This window comes from Monodelphis domestica, chromosome 8, assembly GCF_027887165.1.
Source record: "Monodelphis domestica isolate mMonDom1 chromosome 8, mMonDom1.pri, whole genome shotgun sequence".
Taxonomy (NCBI): domain Eukaryota; kingdom Metazoa; phylum Chordata; class Mammalia; order Didelphimorphia; family Didelphidae; genus Monodelphis; species Monodelphis domestica.
The window spans coordinates 122,165,370-122,187,280 of record NC_077234.1 but is presented as its reverse complement, the minus strand read 5'-3'; the positions used below and the strand labels follow the sequence as shown (position 1 = coordinate 122,187,280).

General features: G+C 35.6%; 1 long non-coding RNA gene across 1 annotated transcript; it reads right to left on the bottom strand.

Annotated features, from left to right (window-relative positions):
• Window positions 1-421: 421 nt before the first annotated feature.
• LOC103098823 (uncharacterized) lies at window positions 422-21,356 on the bottom strand. The gene is made up of 3 exons (XR_471474.3): window positions 21,271-21,356; window positions 6,114-6,180; window positions 422-686 (listed from the first exon to the last, which is right to left on the bottom strand). It is a non-coding gene; the product is annotated as an uncharacterized LOC103098823 (long non-coding RNA).
• Window positions 21,357-21,911: the final 555 nt, after the last annotated feature.

The window sequence follows — 21,911 nt, the reverse complement described above, 5'->3', positions numbered from 1 at the left end:
TCCATGTTGATCCAGATAAATATGGTATACCTTTATATACTTGTCCCTGAAACTGGGAATGGGCAACAATGTAATTCATATATGGAATCAGTCCAACTTGATAGCACTAAGACTTACAAATTTCTTCACCTCAGGAGCAGAATGTCATAGGTTGGTGGTAGTATTAAACTGAGATTTAGGTTAAGTCATTTTTCCCATGGACATATATTTAGTAAGTTTTTGAGCCTGGGCTTGAAGAAAATTAATTGGAAGTTTAACATACTTTTCAGTATATCCCACATCTGTTCACTTTGTGGAATTATTTTAAAATTGATAGAAATATTTTCCTTCTTTTCTTTTTTCTTTTTAAAAAATATACAATAGGCTATTTTGTTTTAGAAAAGAGCCTACACATATAAAGAACTTTAAAATAAGGCATCTCTGTGAGTTGAGGAGACTGAGAAATTCCTGAGATTATTGCACATGGAAGGAGTGCCCTCTATTGACTCTATTTATATATATGCTTTCCTCTAAACTCGTAGGTTTGTGATCATCCTTTCAGCATCCTCCGTGACACACAACAGTGGGACCTCAATGTCTTCGTCAGGGCTGTTCATCATGCATCTGAGAGTTGCACAGACACTATTACATCCTGCAATTGGTCAGGTTGCTTGCTTCAGGTCAAAGATCTTCCCCTAACAAACAGACTGGCAAACAAGGAAAGAACAAGTGAAATGATGTCTGCCTCTTCAGCACTGCACAGTTATATTATTTTCCTTCATGCAAATTAGAACTGATGAGGAAAATAGGATCAGATTAAGGCAAATATGTTCAATTTGGGGCATTTGGGGACATAAATAAGCTAGTGTGTAAACTGAGAAGAGCAGCTAGGAAGGGAAAAGAGGGGAAGTAAATAATTATTAAGCACCTACTATGTGCCAGACTAAGTACTTTAAAAATATTATTTCATTTGATCTCATAGCAACCTTGTGAAGTAGGTGCTAGCACCATTTTGCAAAGGAGGAAATAAGGCAGATAGAAGTTAGGTGACTTGCTTAGGGTCATACAACTAGGGATTTTCTAGAGCTAGATTTAAATTAGGGTCTTCCTGACTTCAGACCAAGAGACTATCTACCTAGTTGCCACCAAAGACCTTGAGTCCATGTTAAAAGAATATTTAAATAATTGGATGTGGATAGACTGGGGAAGGTTTGGTGGTGAAGTGTCATGGTAACAGGCAGCAAGGTTGATAGAGCACTTGCTTGAAATGAGAAAGACTCATCCTCATGAGTTCAAATTCAGCCTCAGATACTAGCTGTGTGATCCTAAGCAAGTCATCTGCTTTAATTTGCCTCAGTTTCTTCATCTGTAAAATGGCTTGGAGAAGGAAATTGCAAGCCACTCTAGTATCTTTGCCAAGACAACCTCAAATGCAATCAGAAAAGACTCAGACAGGATTGAAATGACTCAACTACAACAACCAGTGCTGTGAGATGAGATTGAATTTGTTCTGCTTGGACCCAGAAGCTAGAATTGGGAATAATGGGACAAATTTAAATGAATATCAGAATTTAAAAGCAAACCATCAACAAGGAGAATGGGCAGTAACCTAGGAAGGTGAAACTTTCCTTTTATTTTTGAGAGTAGTGGAAGTTGTATTATTGTTGAGTATGTTAAAGCAGAGGAAATCCTTAAAGTATCATTTGAAGTAATTAGTCACTGAGTTCAGCTTCAGAATCTGTTATTCTGTTTTGTGAATAAAATGAATAATAAGGCAAATACTACCATTTCTATGGCACTTTAAGATTTACAAAGCAGTTATCTTAACATAATTTTATGAAACATATAGTGAGCAAGTATCATTACCCTAGTCAGACAAATGAAGAAATTGAGGTTCAGAAACACAGCTAATAAATACTAAATAGCCTGGCCCTTAGTTTATTCCTCTTTTCAAAGTATCAACTTAATGGATATTCCTCCCTCCCTAATCTGCTTGATCCTAAATGAAATAATGAATTATTTTAAATAATATAGTATTATTTTTCAAACATTTTTTATAGTATTCAGTGTTTCTTTGGTGGGAATCCAATCTTGATCCACAAAGCTCAATCTTATGTGAAGAATTTACTAGTTCACTTAAGTTGTGGCTTATGAAATATATATATATATATATATATATATATATATACACATATATATTTAGGGAATTTATATATATATATTCACATATATATAGACTCTCCTTTATAAGTAATGTGTATGGAGTGATAGAATATGATCAAATTATATAAAGTTGTTTATTTTGTTCAATCATTTTAGTTGCAATTTGTCAGAGCTATAACCAGTCCTTCAAGGAGCTTTGAATGTTTAGGTGGAAGAAAAAAGTCCTGATTCTTCTCTTTGTTATTTAAAGCCTTTAACAGCCTGGCCCTTTTCTACCATTTAGTCTCCTTTACCTCTTATCAAATATTCTGAGATCTAACCACATTGGCTTATCTTTTATTCCTCAGATGAGACGCTCCTTTGCCCAAACTTGTGTTTTTGAACTGGCTGTCTTTTTTTCCTAGAAGGTCCCCTCCTCCTTACCTCTGACTCTGTTTCTCTGACTCCCCAAATCTCAGCTTAAATCTTCTCTCCTACCTCAGTCCTTTCCTTCTCTCTCCCCTACTAGTTTCTTCCCTCTGGAATTATTTTCTATTGTAAAACCACCAATATTTTTTATGCTCATAGTTATTTGCATGTTTGTTCCACTCATTCGAACATGGCTTCCTGATTTTGATTTTCTTTTGTATCTCCCACACTTAGCAAAGTGACTAGCACAGAGTACTGAAAAATACATTTGTATTGACTGACTTATTTGAGATAGGAAGGAATAATATATACCCATAAGAATTTGATGAGATGTCATTTGGGAAATTCATTTTTTTTCCTTGATCCTAGAATGTTGACCTAAATTAATGGGAGATATTTAAAGCAGCAAATTTAGTTTTCTAGTAAGGAAAAACTCTCTACTAATTATAATAACTGTCCAAAGTTAGAATTGACAGCTTATGAAATTAGGCCAGACACTTATTTCATTTGACCACAGAGGATTAAAAGAACAAACAAAGATTGAAAATGCTTCCTAGTAATGGGGGTTGTCTAAAGGAGGTAGAAAGGCAAACCTTAGTAGGTTGTGGGTTTGCTTTTCTCATAGGTGTTTGAACAAACATGTTGTTCAGATATAAGATGGGTTATTATATTCTGAAATCCTATTGTGAAGATTGGATTTAGCTCTTTTCTGATTGCAACAATGAAGGTACTTAGCTCTTCCTTTATTGTGAAGATTAAATTGTAATCCCCTGTCTATTTTTAGATTTTAATCCCCAAAGTGTAAACCCAGTACTTAAAGTAGATCTACCCATTTTAACCACTCACAGGTATGAACTAACTAGAAAAAGGTATGAACTAACCACAAAAGGTGTGAATACTCATTTCATATGTTGAGGGAGGTCATGTAAAAGAGTGGGAAGTTCTGGAGAGGAGTGTCTGCTGTGATTGTTAGACGTAAAAATTAGAGGAGGCAACACCAGAGGAAAAGGTCTTTAAATAGTGGAAACAGAGACATACAAAGATCAATCAGTCACTCAGGCTTGGAGTGAAGATCATTCAGTCACTCAGAGTTGGACTGGAGGAAAGTCACTCGGGTTTGGAGTAAAGAATAGTCACTCGGAGCTGAAGGGAAGACAGACACTTGAAGAGAGACTGGAAGCCAGACACTCAGACTTGGAGTGAAGCCACTGGCTGTGTAACTGAATCCCTGGAGGAGCTTGTGTAGGAGACCTCAGACTACTTTCCTTTTAGACAGTCACTGTGATGAGTGTAAAGGCTGACTTCTTTCCTTACCCTTTCTGGAGGTGTGAACCTCTGAAAAAGGCCCATCGTTGTGAGACTCCTTTTCCCCTCACTGGTGCCTTAGAATTTCTAACTAATTCAGAGAAAGCTGGAGCTTTCTCTCTCTCTCTCCCCTTTTCTCTCTTTTTTAATATCTTCCCTCTATTATAAAAATAAATCACTACTAAATTCCATTTACTTGAGTAATTCATTTTGGGATTTAGAAATTAAATCTCTGGCAATCATCCAATTAAATATTCAGTCAAACCAATAAAACTTAACACTATCTATCTAACTTCAATATTCTGTGATTTATAATTCTTCCCTATTAGAGAAATGCCCAATGCATAAAGAGTATAATTGTAAATGGTAGGATTTCTTGTTTATATCAATATCTTATAACTTAAAATCCCTAAAACCCTGGCCCCATCTCACCTCCTTTTCTTCACATGTAATCAGTTGCTGTAATTTTCCACTAAAGTGTTTTTTGTATGTTAATACATTCCATAAATCTACTTCATAAAACAGAAAACTAGTGGAAAGCTAAAAACCCCTAAAATAATAGTATGAAATTATTTCTATGTGTCTCCATGCCCTTAATTTGTAAAAGTCTGGTCATTATATCTCAGAAAACATTCAATAGCAGGAGTCAGTCTAGTAAAAAAGCAAGCAAACAAACAAACAAACAAAAGATTAGAGAAGATGCATTTCTGTGTTTTAGTTGGTGGATGAAGAAAGTGAGATGAATCCAAATAACAACAAAATAAAAAGCTTAGTTCTTTCCAGTCTGGAAAAATGAATACTGAAACAGAATATATTATAATCTATCAAATCTTGGAAGGCAAAAATGAGAATATAAAGACAGACTGAAAATAGAGGTCTCACTAGCAAATATACAGCATGACCCTACTGTAGAAAGTCAATTCATCAATCATTAAGCATTTATTAAATATCTGTTGTGTCAAGCACAAGATTAGATTCTGGGCACACAAATAAAAAGAAAAAATATTATTTTTTTCCCTCAAAGAGTTCTTATTCTACTGGGGAGAGCATATAAACAACTCTGTATTTAGAATACACACTCATGCTATATGCAAGATAATTTCAAGAGAAAGCACTAGCCCTAAGGATAGAGGTGAGGAAGAGGACTAGGAAGGGCTTCCTATAGAAAGCATGGTTTGAGGTGAATCTTGAAGGGAGCCAGAGAAGCCAGTAGGCTGAGGGAGAGCACCTTCTAGGTGTAGTGAATAACCTTTGAAGTAGCATAGAGTAGGAAGAACTGTCCTGGATGGGCAATAGCAAGATGGTGGGTATTATTGGATTGCAAAGGATATGGGTGGAATACAGTGCAAGAAGACTGGAAAGGGAGGGAAGAGTCAGATTATGAGGGATTTTAAATGATAAAGAAAAATGTTATGCTTGATCTTGTTGATAATATGGAACTACTGAAGTTTATTGAATATAGGGGGAAAGTGAATGGATATTTATAAAATACTACTATGTGCCAGGCACTGTGCTAAGTGTTTTACAAATATCTCATTTGATTCTAAAAACGACTTTTTAAGTAAGATTCTATTATTATCTCTACTTAACAGTTGAAGTTAACAGAAGTAAATGACAACTTCTTTATGGGTTGACATGTTCCACCTTTACTATAACAAATCACTTTGGCAGTTGAATGGGCTTGAAATGGGAAGACATTTGAGGCAAGAAGACTAATTGGAAAAAACTACTGAAATAATCTAGGTGTAAGGTCATGAAGGCAGCATCCAGCTCTGACAGAAGAAGATAGGGGTGATGAAGGGAAATGGGTCCCCAAGTAACTTAAAATTTAACAGGGTTAAATAATACACACATAAAAATGATGGACAAGGAAATGTGTTTTGGTCTGAGATACAGAAAATGATAAGGTATATGGTAAGAGAGATATAATAAATTGGACCAATAGATTGTCATAACCTTTTCAGAAATAACAGTACTAGTGATTTGATTATAGTTCTCAAAGCAAGAGTTAGGAAACTGATGTAGAAGGTGGTTTATATACATGGTGGCTGAGCAGAAAAAAAAAAAAAACTGGGGTAAAAATATATGGTTGAATTAACTAGAGAAAATGAGTTGTTGTCTGTAAAGAGAGGAGGGAATAGCAGTCATAGTAACAATGTTAAGGTAACATGGTGGAAAATGTGACGGTGAAGCATTGGGCATCTAAGATAATAGAGATATATAAGCAGATAACACTAGTGTAACACATCCACTCTTACCTAAAGGACATGGGAGATGGAGAGTCTTTTCCCTCTAATTGGTTGAAGAGGTATTTCAAGAGAGGACCTAAGGAGAATTGAGCCAGAAAGAGATGACATGAGAGCTCTTAAATAGTTGACCAGATCTGTCAAAGAGTAACGCATTTTTAGGAAACTAGTCTCATCATAATCCTTAAACTCTTGAATCTGCTGAGAGTGGACTCTGGTGAGACAGTTTTCTCTTAATTTAAGCCTAAATTTTATCTTGCTCCCAGTTTAAGAGCTTATTTATTATTTGACATGTCTAATCAGTAGAATTTCTCCAGTTTCTGTTTACTATTTTTCTTAGATAAATGAATTTAATCCCTTATTATCTTGCAGAATCATCATTTGTGGTAAAGGGGTTAAACTAGAAATTCTAAATTAAGGGCTACCTTTTCCCATGAGTAATCAGGGAAGGAGCTTTCTTTTTAGGTCCAAACTAGTAGTACCCTTACACTAGAGATAATTGAGTGGTATTACATAGATATAATTCTAATCCCACATCTTTGCTGGTGACTGAAGGAGAGATCATCTACCTTCAGCTATCCTCTACCTTGCCTGTTCCACCCCCAAATTTTTAGTGAAATTTATTTTACTTTCCTTGGATAATTCATGCCACCTAAGACCTTTATCTGTTTGTCTGTCGATAACATTAGGTCTGAAATCAAGGAACAACTGAGTTCAAATCCATCCTCAGCAATATACAAGCTGTGTGACCTGGTGCAAATCATTTAAGTTCCATTTCTGTTTCTTCAATTTTAAATTGAAGATAATATCACTTACCTCACAAGGTTATCAAATGAAATAATGTTTATGAAACATTTAGCACAGTGCCTGTTCCATTATAGACACTTAATAAGTGATTTCCCCCCTCCATTATCTATTTTCTGTCTATCACCTATCTGCCTTTCCATCAGGTTAAGTTTTTCTGTCTCTGTCTATTTATCTCTGTCTGTCTGTCTGCCTGTCTGTCTGTCTCTGTCTCTGCCTGTCTCTGAATCTTTCTCTCTAACTATTCTACAACAGTGTAAGTAGCTTCATTTTTAGATATTTGAATGATGAAATCAAACCAAAATCTTACTCTGTCTATTGGAAATGTAGTGATTGGATGATCACTATCAGAGCCTTTGAATTGATTCATAGGATTCATCAAACACAAAGCTATCAAACTGATGCATACCTCCACAAAGTTGCATTTGAAAGACAGGAAAGCTCCATGAGTTCATGAACTAAAGAGTTCCAAGAAGACGAGGAAGGTTAAAAAACATAAAATTTATTCCTAATTTTAACATAGGGCTGTCTACATTAAATTCTAAAATTGTGGATATTTGCTGACTTGGATTTGATGTTGAGTTGATTCCCAAAATAAAATTAAAGTGAAAAATAGGCATGCAAAAGGAAATGGCATTGCTTAAAGAAATAATTGTTTAACCAGTAACTTGTAAAATTTAAGTCATTAAGAAAGGAAATTATCAAATGTCTGAATGAATAGCAGTCTTACTACGGAAGGCAATTTTAACTGGATATTCCTTTAGGAAGCATTTGTATAGACAAAAGGTAATTTAACAGTTTTTAGGTTTTATAGATTTTGTTTTGTTATTTTAACTAGAATATTACATTTTCTATTAAATGACATGCTATAACATTTTCCCTTTAACTATTGCTAGCCATGCTTGTGTATGAAAATATTTGCAAGCCTATACTGACATCTGGTGGATATTTTGCATTTTATCCTAAACATTCCATCAAGCAAGTAAATAGTACCAAAATGAGAGAACTTCATTTTAAATGTATAAAAGAAGTTCACAAACTATTTAAATGTCATGATCCTGGAAACAGAAACATTAGGCTACATTCTGACTAATTACACCTTAGGACAACTAAATTATTAAGCTGATGATGTAGAGAGGTATTTTTAATAATCGAATGTAACTGTTTGGAGAAGCAGAATGAGGATATGATCAGAATCTAAAATTTTGAGGATCAAGGAGAAAGTACATTTGTTCATCAAATCTTAAAATTCTAAAACTGCAACACACCCCTAACCTAAAATGGGACTTGAAAAAGATAAGGGGAGGAGATACAAAAGAAAATCTTAACTCCTTTAAATAATGTTGTAGCAAAAAAAACACTCCACTGAAATTTAGAATATAATCCAGTCAAGGGCTTTATTCTGTACATTATTTCATGATTAAGAAGCCAAAACATAAGTTGACACATAGATGAATATATCTATGGGATAATGAACTTGTGGATTTGAGACATATCCCATGAATACATATAACATATCAAAGTTACATTAGAATCAGTCACTAGCTTTGGAAATAATTTATTATTTTGTTTCAGGCAAAGGAAGCCAGACATTGTTCAATTTGTTAGTCTATAGATAATAGTATAGTAATAGATAATAATAAGGGACTCTATTTGATGGGTAATTGATAACTAACAGATCAGGTAATTATCTTCTTTTGACTACCCTCCCTTCCTCCTGTTTCCTCCCTCTTCTTCAGCCTCTTCAGCTTCCCTCCCCCCTTCTTCTTTTTTCTAAATCACTCAGGGTGAGTTTGTGGTGTCTCAGATGAAAATATTTTTCCTCTTCTTTATCTTAAGTAAGGGGTTTATTTGGGGGAAGACAGGAAAAGATAGAGAATGGAGGTAAGAGGGTTGGGGATTTCCCTAACTTTGCAGTAAACCTTAGACTGAAGAATATTGGGATAGAGTTCAAATTGAGAGGGATGATTGATAGGTCTGGCAGTTCAGCCATTATCATAAATAGAGCAAGTCAAAGAGATATCTCTAGGCTATTGTCCTTCCTTCTTCAATCTCCTGACTTGAGTTTTCATTAAGGAATTACATAGCTGAATTCCTTGGCGACCTTAAATTAATATATATCAGTCTTTTAAAGTGATTTCCTTGTCACAATGATCAAGAGAGTCACCTCTCCTTTCTGTCTTTCAAGGTTAAAAGATATAATCCTTCAGTTGGTCAGTTCCTTCCTTCAACTGTTTCTCCAGGTAACCTTCCCAATGGAACCTTCATTTGATTGACAGGTCATCAGTCTCCACTTCTGCCTTTTGCATGCTTCCCAATTCCTCTCTTCCACACTGCATAGTGCTAATAGAGTACAAGGTCAAAGAGACCAACCAATTCCGATGGGATTGATGAAAATTTTGAGCCAAGACAAGAGAACTTAAACTTGTTTGGGGTTTGAGATTGAGACTGTTTAACATGTGTTAAAGGCAGGTCTTCCTTGTCCCACATTCTACCAAGTCTCTCAAATTTGGCTCCTACCTGATTCCTATAATCTAGTCCCTTTTTGGTCTTTCACGGTGTGGCGAACATTCTATAGTCCTGGCTACTGACTGGGTAAATGCATAATTGCTTAAATCATTTTAATTGGGTTCTGATTCAAGGACCTATTATAGGTTTATTTTCTTTTACTTAAAATTTTTACACAAAAGACTTTGATAGTCTATATTTCATCCAGAAATTATTTTTATTGGATTTTTAAATATGTTTTATTCATCTTGCTTATTGATTCATATACCTCATAACTCAGCCATGCATCCCTAAGTGATATCTGTTTTTTCAATCACCCTCTTCAGAGGGGTATGTATAATTATTATAATTTTAAATTGCAAAGTTTAAATTCCTTTTGAGAGTAATTTTAGGTTAAGAAACATGCTCCCTCTCTGAATCCAGAAAGTGAACTGTTTGGAGAAGACACCATTAAGATGCTTGCAATGACAACACCCTGCACCAGAAGATCCAGAGTAAACTCTGGGATGTGGTGATTTGAACTGTGTGTGATATAAATGCATTTGTTTTATATGTATACTCTTATGCTGAAGGGGACTTCCCCCTAACTGGATTTTTGTCAATGTGTCTAGCAATCATTGTGTTAAATTTATTTGTGGTTGGACTCTGAATATTCATATATGTTGTCATCAGGGATTTAATTTCTAAATCCCAAAATGAATTACTAAAGTAAATGAAATTTATGGTAATTTGTTTATAATAGAGGGAAGATATTAAGGAATGAGAAAGAGAGAGAGAGAAAACTCCATCTTCCTCTGAGTCAGGTAGAAATACTAAGGCCCTAAACAAGGAAAAGAGTCTCAAGATGATAGGCCTTTCTTAGACCTCTGAGAAAGGCAGGGTCACTAAGCCAGCCTTTCATTCACCAACGGTGACCTTCTAACTGGAAAAGCAGTTTGAGGTATCCTGCACAAGTTCCTCTAGGGGTCCAGTTCCTCCAGTCCAGCCCTGAGTCAGAGAATCCTGCATCCAAATCAAATCTCAAATTGAATATCTTCTTCTGGCCTCTAATTATCTTTTTAAAGATCTTTTTCTCTTGTGTCACCTCCCCTAAATTTCACATCCACCAATCACAGCAGACACTTTTCTCTAGGACTGTCCACTCTTTTGTTCACACCTTCTTTCGTTTAGATTATATCTTTTTGGGTTACTTAACACCTTTTTTAGTTAGTTCACCTTTTGTAGTTACTTTACACCTTTTTGCAGTTAAAATGGATTAGGTATACTCCAAATACTGTTACCACCTTTTTGGGAATAAAAATCTAAAACTAAGCTGTGGATTACAATTCAATCTTCACAATAAAGGAAGAGTGAAGTATTTTCATTGTTACAATCAGGAGAAAGCTAAATCCAGTCTTCACAATCCCCCGATGATCATTGGGAGACTAGTCTCCCCATTGATCATTTAACATAATCATCTTGTACTCCTAAAAGACTTCTAACTAAAGATGTATACAATACTTCACTTTCTAAGAGGAAATTACAATAGTTAGAGAGAAATAGAAAAGAGAGAAAGCAAAACCAATGTTTTGCTAGGTGCATTGAAAAAAAGTCAAATTAGGGGGAAGTCCCCTTTGTCATAAAAGGGTACATTTATAATAAATGTTCAATCCCCTTTTGTTCAATCCATTGCACCCAAAAGTTCATTCTCGATCTTCTTGATGCAGTATAGGTTTCTGCAAGCATCATTCTTCAATGAGTTCATTCTATGAGTTCAAGGAGTTAGCAAACTTCTTTTCCTAAAATTCATCTCAAGCAAAATTTTAAATATTGGATTTTATTGAAAATAAAAATACAATACAATCCCTCCCTGAAGAGGGTGTTTATCAACACCTGGATCAACTGAAAATGGTTGAGTTATGGGTGTATGTGTCAATTATCCAAAGAAAAAGTCAAAAACAAACAATGAATAAATAAATAAAAGAAAAATTATACTTTGAGAGAAAAAATTCAAAATTCAGAATCAAAATATTAAAAACTATGTATATAAAATTTCTGAATAAAAGGATAAATTCATAATAGGCTCTTGTATTAGGGTCCAGTTAAAGAAATTTTTATCCCACAAGTCTGTAGAGGAAAATTGCAGTGATATTGTATTCACCCATTATAAGTCAAGATTATAGGAAGTTGCCATAATATAAGAGAGAAAAAACAAGGACTATATTTTTGTGTAAAAAGGGAAGTGCCATTCCTTGATCTGATATTTCATCATTTTTCAGGGATAGGGAAGCCAGACTAGCCAATTGTTAAGTACTTTCATAGAAAGTATTTTATAAGGAGTGGAGTTCAAGGAGTCCTGCGTCTTAACATATGTTAAGCACTGCAACCTTGAATCTCACACTAGGTTAAAGTCATTTAATAGTGGCATAGAAGTTGATCAGTCACACATGGATTGGTTTCTTTTTTGACTTATGTGCCCTTTTGTCACTTTTCAGGTTAAATCTGTGCTCTGATGGGACTATATAGATAAAGTCTGTGCTCCTTATTTGATCTCATAGAATCAGACACAATCATAAATAATAGTCCTATAATATTTATAAATAAATGGCAGGTTTCCATAGTCCAAAGCTTTTTGTGTATGTATTTTTATGCTAAGCAAATGGATATCTTAGCTTATTGCAAAAATCAAAAATAGTTAAAAGAAAATCTTTTCAATGTGCTTCAAATGCAAAAATGAGATTAAGAACAGGAATAAAATCCTACATAGCATGGATAAAGTACAACAAAATAGTACAAGTGCATCAATAGAGAAGTCTTATCATAATCAATAGTTAAATATAATCAATATAGACAATTATTTATTATCAACAGAGGGTACTTGTTTACATGGCTTCAGTGAATCCATGAGTCCCTTTCCCCAATTTTAATAGCTGTCACTGTAGTTAATATGATTTGGAATGGTCCATCATAAGCAGGTTCAGTCGACCTAGTACATTTGAAATTCTTTATATATACGTTATTACTGTGGTTTAAATCATGAAGTGAGAAGTGTATGGGGGCTGCTTGAACAGCAGCTCCGGAATCATGAGGGTGGATGGGTGAAGCAGTGTGTATGGGAGGGGATGATTTTTGAACTAGATTAATTTCACTGTTTTTTATAAAAACCATGATCTTCCCCAAACTTTCCTCTATAAATTCAAGTTGAGCTTTTTCTTCCACATTTTGTTGAGTAGTAAAAGTAACAGTTGGTCAGTTTGACCAGAAAATGGGTTTTTCAAGAGGAGACTGACAATTCTCCTATCTGATTCTCTAGCTTATATATGGTATTTTCCAGTTTTCTCTTATAGGAAAATAGATACAATATTATAGCTCCAATAATTAAAATCCCAACTGGGATCAGCGTGGGGTATAGCCATTTCCATATATTCTCTGGGATTATTGAATAGACAAAGAACAATGTCCAATTTTGGTCATTTTGCTGAAAAGCCAGTTGTTAATTAAGTTCTGTGCTGGCTGTAACCACATTTTTATAGGTGTTTGGGTGTGGTCCTTTTTTAAGGTTCAATCCAATTAACTTCTAGGTGAAAGGTCAGAATGATTCAAGGCTAAAACTTAATACAAACACTCTCTCTAGCAGGGCTCCTTTCTCCAAGTTTTTCTCACAGCTACTTAAGAACATTCCAGTCAGTTAGTATTGTCAGTGAGGATTCGCTAATTGGATTTTTTGTTCCCTAAGGCAAGGGAGATTTAGAAACAGCTCTCCCAGCTGGGACCTTAGGGCCCTGTTGCTAAGATTAAAACAGTTGTGTTCTATCTAATTTAAGGAGAGAGGAAAAAAACACATTTGAACTTACCTCTATAACTCTTCAAAATAAGCTATTAAAAGGTGACTGAAGGATAGTCACAGTAAAGAAAAGTTTAGGAAATTTAAGAAGATTGAGGGTATTTTGTCACAACTGATGTGGTCAGCCAAATAATTTTAAAAATTTTTTGTGGTTGGACTCTGAATATTTATATATGTTGTCGCCAGGGATTTAATTTCTAAATCCCAAAATGAATTACTAAAGTAAATGGAATTTATGGTAGTTTATTTACAATAGAGGGAAGATATTAAGGAATGAGAGAGAGAGAGAGAGAGAGAGAGAACTCATGCTTCCTTTGAGCCAGGTAGAAATACTAAGGCCTTACTCAGGAAAAAGAGTCTCAAGATGATGGACCTTTCTTGGAGGATTACACCTCTGAGAAAGGTAGGGTCACTAAGTCAGCCTTTCGCTCACCAAAGGTGACCATCTAAATGAAATAGCAGTCTGAGGTCTCCTGCACAAATTCTTCCTGTTCAACTGTGAACTTTAAAAATTATCCTACCCTACTCAGACAGTACTTCAGGGGAATATAAAGTTGTAATCTCTTGTTTGAACAATGAAGATACTTAGTTCTCACCTTATAGTGAAGCTAGAATGTTAAGCTAAGTCTATTTTTAGGTCTTAATAAAAAAAAGGAGTTAAGTAACTATAAAGGTTAAATTAATCACAAAAAGGTCAAGTAACTAACGAAAGGTGAACTTAACAAAGAAGTGGTAATTAACTCAAAAATATAATCAAAGAAGATGAGAACTAAAGAATGGTCAGTCCTGGAGAAAAGTGTATGCTCTGATTGGTAGACATGAAAATTTAGGGGAGGTGACACAAGAGAAAATATCTTTTAAAAAGAGGTGGTAAAGGCCAGAAGGGGAGATTTGGACATATGGGCATTTAGAGATCCAGGAACTCAGCCTAGAGGAGCTCCCTCAGACAGCTTCCTTGAGACAGTCTCATGGTGACTTGGGTAAGACTGATTTCCTTTCCATTGGACTCAGGGATGCCACTCTGGCCAAGGCCTTTAATTCCTGCCTGGCTCAGCCTGAGCCAGAGCAGTTTAAATTAACTATTTCCTCTCTCTCTCTCTTCTCCTTAATTCCTTCTCTCTATATTGATTACAATCACCATAATTTCCAGCTGACATGGGTATTTTATTATTTGGGATTTTCCCCGGTGACCAATTAATTTAGAATTGTAAGTCATATTGCTAAAATTATCCTTTACACAACTCTGAGTCAGAGAATCCTCCATCCAACTTGAATCTCAAATCAAATATCTTCTTCTGGCCTCTGATCCTCTTTTTAAAGATCTTTTTCTATTGTGTCACCTCTCCTAAATTTCACATCTACCAGTCACAGCAGACACTTTTCTCCAGGACTGCTCACTCTTTAGTTCACACCTTCTTTGGTTAGATTATATCTTTTGGGGTTACTTAACACCTTTTTTAGTTAGTTCACCTTTTGTAGTTACTTAACTTTTTTGTAGTTAAAATGGATAGATATACTTCAAATACTGAGTCATCACATTTTGGGGATTAAAACCTAAAAATAGGTTGTGGATTATAATTCAATCTTCCCAATAAAGGAAAAGGTAAATACCTTCATTGTTACAACCAGGGGATTACAATTTAATCTTCACAATAAAGGAAGAGCTAAGTATCTTCATTGTTACAATCAGGAGATAGCTAAATCCAGTCTTCACAATTGGTTTTGTTCTCTTTTCCTCTTATCCTCAAAGTATTATAATTTCAAAGTTGGTATGTTTACAAGACCTACTGGAAAGACTAATCTTCCATGAGTCTGAGGGGGGAATGTATAAGTGGAGATTTGAACCTTTGACTTCATTCCACAGAAGTCTTTAGTAAATCCCCAAATTCCCTATAATCTCTCCTGCATCTTCAAGTTGGCGGGATCACATTATTGGTATTTAACTGGCGGTAACTCCACCCACATCCTCTTTCTTTGGAATGATGTAGCAAGTATGGTAGTAAACTAAGTGCAGGAATTTTAAATGGTCTAATCAGCCATGGGTATGTGGTTTTTATTTGTAACCTCTTTATTCCTTGATTTCTAAGGATCATTTAATAATCCTAATAAAATATAATTTTATTATTAGAGATATAATTTTAGATTTTACACACCTAAGTCTACTTTTCTGGCTTCAATCAATTCTCCTATAGAATGTATAATAGCCATTTTGGTCACATCTTTGTGGATATGCTTCAACATTTCAATGTCCATCCCAAAAATGACCATGTAGGAAGAAAGGGCAGTTAATCATTAAATGGGTTTTTGGCTATTGCCTTAAAATAATACTGTATAAGTGGTCCAACCTTGGAAGTATACAGACTGTCATTTTACTTATTCTGGACTGTTCATTCATTTCCATGACATATAGTTCACCTGAACCAATTTTTTCCCCCAGCCAATACAAAAAAGCCAGTTCCTGATCACCATTGATAATGGAAATTATGAAAAAACCCCAAAGAATCAATCTTATATAGTCTTAATAACAAATATCAATGTCTAAATGATGAATAACATATTTTTCAAATATAATATTTCATTGATTTAATGAATATTTTTAAAAGCTTATCAAAGATGAATGCTTCCTTGATTTTAAACAGGTGTTTTCCTTATTCACAGAATGGCCTTTCTTGAGCCATGAGCAAAAAGATAAGAAAAAGCAAAGGGATAGTAATTTTAATTTGCTTACTTGTAAGAAAACCTAACTCATATGGAACTTTAAACAGTTTTTTCTCCACAAGGCTTTCATACCAATGGTTGGTCAGATATCCTCTATCTTTATGAAATGATAATTTTTCTGTGTGAATTTTTTTCCATTTTTCCTTCAGCGCATACCACTGGTATGTGGTCAATTGTTTTTATTTATTCCTTTCTGCCCAGGGCATGCCAAAGCATAAAGAATTAGTTAGAGAAGTTTTGTAGGGATTATCACCAAAGAAAAGGGCCCAATTTTATCCCAGATGAGACCCCACATATAAAATGGTTGATCTAGCACCACTCTTTCAGGGCCAGGTTTTTAAGTTTTCTATTATTCTAGGTTAAACTCTTATTTAATGAGATGGTTTTGAAATTAGCCCAAATTCATAATAATCCTCCACTTGGAAGGATAGGTTTTAAATGACTCCTGAAGTTCCTTTTAGTTAGGGAGCAAGCTTTCCTAGCAATGGCTTGGAAATTCAGATTCTAGGACTGTATAGGAAAGACCACTCTCCTGTGTGTCTTCCTCTGACTCAGACAAAGGGACACCAGGTAATGGATGAACCACAGGTGTTTATTATAATTAATATCAAACCCAGTGGATATATTCCTTAACAATGGCTAAAAGCATATATAAAATTAAGTGAAAATAAGGCAGGGACAGGGTAAACCATTCATTCTTTTTCTCAGTTGTTTTGGTTTATTTTTTTATTCCTCAACATTCGAGGTACTATAGTGAGTACCATCAATAAAAATAGAGTCACACTCCTCTCCTTTTGTCTATTTAGACATCATCTCTTATGGTCTTGAAGAAGGAAATTAAAGATAGTGAAGGGCACAATCACGCTGCCATCTCTCCCTCTTTATTCTCCTTTGAGAGTACTTCAAAATCTATATTAAATGCGAAAGACGTTTGCCCTCCAGTTCTGATCTCATGTTAGCTTCTCTTTTCTCAAATTGGGAATAAGTATACATCTCACAACCTTCATGGCCCACTAAATCCTTGTCAAAGACACTTTCAGCATTCTAATTACAGATCTAGGAATCTCATTGGCTTGGGGTCATGGTTCACAAGTAAGCAAGCAAACAAAAAGAAACAGAAACATTCCCATCTTAGTTATCCCGTTAGAAATAATAAATATATATACAGGGTAGTCTAGGATGTTCCACAGGACTATTTATTCTTACAGGTCCTGAGATCCCTAAGAAGAGTGACCTTACAGCAAAATAAAATAAAGAAACTGAATAGAATGAATTTCACAAATAATTCCAAGGACCTGGGTCAGACATTCCTATTTCCTAGAAGAAGAAATCTCTGGAGAGATTTTAGCTACAACTCCAAATACCTGGTCTTCCCTGCCTAGAAGCAGAGCTTTCTGTTTAAGTGAAAGAAGACTACAGATAGGGAACTGGACTATATTACTTTTGAGGAGCAATGAACATGTGGTACCAAGACTGGACTAGAAAAATGAATACTTGTTTGTTTTTTTTAACTGGTAAAATAGGAGATGGAGGAATTAATGTGTCTTATAAGCTCTTGTCATTGTCATTCAGTTGTGTCTGACTCTTCATGACCCCAAGGACTATAGATATCTAGGAAGTTTTCTTGGAAAAGATATCAGAGTTGTTTGTTATTTCCTTTTCCAGAAAATCCAATGAATCCTTTTGTTAGGCAATCAGAGTTTAAGTGACTTGCCTAGGGTCACACAGCTAGAAGTGTCTGAGGCTAGATTTGATCCTGAGTCTTCCTGACTCCAGTCCCAATTCTCTGAGTCACAGTTACCTCTATAAGTGGCTATAAGTGGCTATAATTCTCAGAATTTAGAGGAAAAATGATCAAACTTCTGACTTAAATCCTGTAATAGGTTAGGACAAGTAGCATCTATTCCAAAAGTTTTAGAGTAGTTTTAAACTGATTGAGGAGAGGAAAATATAAGAGGCCTGGTTGAGCAAATGTAGGATCATTTTACATATAGCATCTCATCTGGGATAAATTGGGCCTTTCCCATTTGTGAGGCTTCTTGGAGAAATTCTCTAGCTAAGACTTCAAGCTGTTACCTGTGGCTCCAGGCTATAGCATGGGCAGCAGCCACATTCTGGCAAAATAGACTTGGCAGATAGGTTAATGAGGTTGAGGGTAACTAACATTCTTTTAACCCATCAGTGAGTTAGGGGTGATGTCTACCCCAAGCAAGTGAAAACTTCAGCTGAGGAAAGAGCTAGATGTTAACAATTTGTTCCAATGAGTTAGGAAGTCAGTAGAAATAGGCTCTACAGAGAGTTTAGAGTTTGGTTAGATATTAAAGATGCCAATGTTACACACTGCATCCTGGACCACACATTGTCTTCAATGTTGTCTTACCACTGGACCCTGATGAATCTAGAAGAGAGAGTGAGGCTGAGGACTTCACTTGATCCTGCCTCACTTAAATCTAGTTTACATGAGAGGCAAAACACATTCCCTGTACCATTTACAATTTTACATTTTACTAATTTACTCTTATTATTCATTCATTTATTATCATCATCATCATCATCATTATTATTATTTGGCTCCTACCTTGAAGTTCTGTAGTGGTGATTAGGTGATAACAAAGCAGGTAAGGATACCTGGGAGTTGTAGTCTGAATAAAAATGGCCAAGGATATTGGGCCATCTCATTGGACCCAAGCAAAAGTGGGATTCCTCAGGCTACTGGGATTCTGAGCAGCATTTTTTAAGGACTCTCCTGATCACTTCAATGGTTGAAGAAGGGGCTGGAAAATTTGTCATAAAAATTGTAAGCTTCATCTAATATAACCTGTTTACCAGAGAAGATGGGGATTCTACCCTGAAGTCAAAACATGCACAAACACAAAAATCTCAAAAACTTTTCTGAAGATGATTCCAGTCACATGAAATGTGCATGCACTTATGGACAACATGAAATCCAGTAAACTTGAAAAGCAAGCAACTTTTGTTATGAGAGAACTCAGCAGCTATTATATCCAGATGGTAGTCCTGAATGAAAAATGGTTAGCAAATAAAGGATTTGTCCATCTCTAAAAATTAAAAGGAAACAGGTTGTCCTGTGACAATCACAGAGAATGACTAAAAATTAGTCATTACTGGCAAGATTAAATTAAAAAAAATTAATTTCCCCTAAATTGTGTGATAGAGGTCTAATCTAGGGACTTGAATGACAATCTGAAAAGCTGCAGAGGCTTCTCATATACAACAAGATTAGAATCTTCAGGGAGGAAGCAATTCTAAGAGTGGACACAGTTGGTCTCTCTCTCTCTCTCTCTCTCTCTCTCTCTCTCTCTCTCTCTCTCTCTCTCTCTCTCTCTCTCTCTCTCTCTTGACAGCAAAGGGGAAAGTCTTGTCTGAGACTGGATCCTGAGCACTAGATTAAATCCCTCCTTGAACTTGACCACCCCCCCCCCCCAAAGATCCCAAGAAGTGTGGCAGAAATGTGAGAAGAGGAACACGATATCTCACAGCTCCTTGACACCTTGGGTCTGGACATTGCTCTGCTGGTTCACCAAACCAGAAACTCTCAGAGTCCAGGCTGATAAGTCTGGGTCTCTCAACTTTGGAGGGAGGGAAGGAAGATTTAGACAGATGGACTCCCTTTCTCCTCTTTCCTCTAGACCTTAACTCTTCAGACATCTTCATGTTTTACCCCTGACAATAATTGTTAGAATAAAGATTGTCATTTATCCTCAAATTACTTCATTGTGAGTGAAGGAAATAGTCTCAGTGGAAGAGGGAGAGAGCTGATTTCTCTCTCTCTCCCCAAGGGAAGAAGTTCATCTATAAGACCTGTTAATAGAGTGAGAGTAAAAGGCAGGTTTAGTAAGAAGACATATTTGGAGAGGACTGAAGGGGGGATTAACCCATCTCACCCTCTTTCTACCTTCTGGGTATAAATCACCAACTCTTTCTATCCCTTGTCCTAAACTTGAAAGGGGAAGACTCCATTCTTTCTCCCTTCATCCATAACACCCAAACCAACCTTCTAATATAGTTACATATAAAAAATGTTTAACATTCATTTTTTTTAAATTGTGTTCCAAATTCTCTCCCTCCTTTCTTTTTTCCTTCACTCACTCATTCCCATCCTTGCCCCATCCCTACCCTCTTCCTAAAACAGTAAACAGTCTTAGGTTACATGTGAAATGTAAATACAAAACATTTTTCCATATTAGTCATTTTGTAGAATAGATCTCAAACAACAAAAAAGATAAAGAAAGTGAAATATAATATATTCCTGTCTACATTCATATTCAAACAGTTCTTTCTCAGGTCCAGATGGTACTTTTCTTCATGAATCTTTGAAATTATCTTGGATTACTGCATTGCTTAATATACACAGTTATCCATCAAAAAATGTTTTGTCACTACATACAATGTTCTTCCGGTTCTATTCACTTCACTTTGTATCAGTTCATGTAAGTCTTTCTAGCTTTCTCATTTTTCCAAAATTATCCTGTTCATCATTTCTCATTGCTCAATAATTTTCCATCAGAATCACATACCAGAAATTGTTCTGCCAATCCCCAATTGATGAATAACATCTCAATTTCCAATTCTTTCCTACTACAAAAGGAGCTTCCTGGCAAGATTCTTGCCAGTGACCTCTATAATAGGCTGATCCTTCACTAGGAAGATGGTCATCTATTTGAGAACCAGTGGGACTTCAGAATGAGCCAAGGAATAGTCTCTATGGCGTTTGCTGCCAAATAGCATGAGTAAGATGTACATAAGCTTTCTAGATTTGACCAAGGCCTTTGATACTGTCCCTTGTGAGGTCTTGTGGAAGAGCATGACAAAATTTGCTTGCCCAGAGAAGTTTATCAGTATCATATGCCAAGTTATGGATAATGGATAATGCTCTCCAGCTTTTCTAATCACTAAAAGAGCAAGGCTGGGTTGTGTGCTTGCTTCCATGTTTTTTTTTGCTTGATGTTTCTGGCTATGTTGTCAAGATGCTTTTAACAAGGACTAAAACACCATGAAGGTCAGGTACAGACTGACTAAGTTATTTAACCTGAAAAGGTGACAAGCCAAGTCTAAAGTAGAGGGAGAGTTGGTGCATGACTTTTTGTTCCCAATTGATTTTACACTCAATGCAATCTCTGAGGCTGAAATGCCGAAGTATGGATCAATTCTCTGCTGTTTGTGCTAATTTGGATCTGATAATTAACATCAGGAAAATAGAAGTTCTCCACCAACCAGTACTGCATCATTCATATGTGAAACCATTTGGCGACTACAAATAGAGAAATTTAGAATATAATAAATAAGTTCACTTACCTTGGAAGATTACTTTCTAGGAATATATGCAGATGATTAGTTTGGTGCATACATTACCAAAACTGGCACAATGTTTCAGAGGTTCTGAAGGAAAATATGGAAGAGAAGAAATATTAGACTGCCTATCAAACTGAAGGTTGACAGAGTTGTCTTGCTGAACTCATTCTGAATGCTTGTGAAACCTGGAGAGTATTCTAGTACCATGCCACATATTTTTATTGTCATAGGTAGATTTTGAAGATCAGCTGTCAAGGTTAAGTATATCGAGGTCCTTTCTGGAGCTCAACTGTCAAACATTCAAACTGTACTTCAGTGTAGATGAACTGGCCACATTGTTTGGATGCAAAACATGCATTTACCTAAAAGACTATTTTATAGAGAACTCACACAAGCCAAGCCCTCATATGGAAGACAGAAGAAATCTTAGAAAGATACCTTCAAGGTCTCTCTGAAGAATTTTGCTATCTATTGGGAGACATGGGAGACACTGGCACAGGACCATCCTACATGGTGTGTCTACATCAAAAAAGTTGATGTGTTCTATGAGCAAAGCAGAATTTTAGTGGCTCAAAAGAAATGCGAGATGCACACATTTAGAGATACCTCCATTCCAAATGTTCTTATGGGTAATTTGTGTCCCA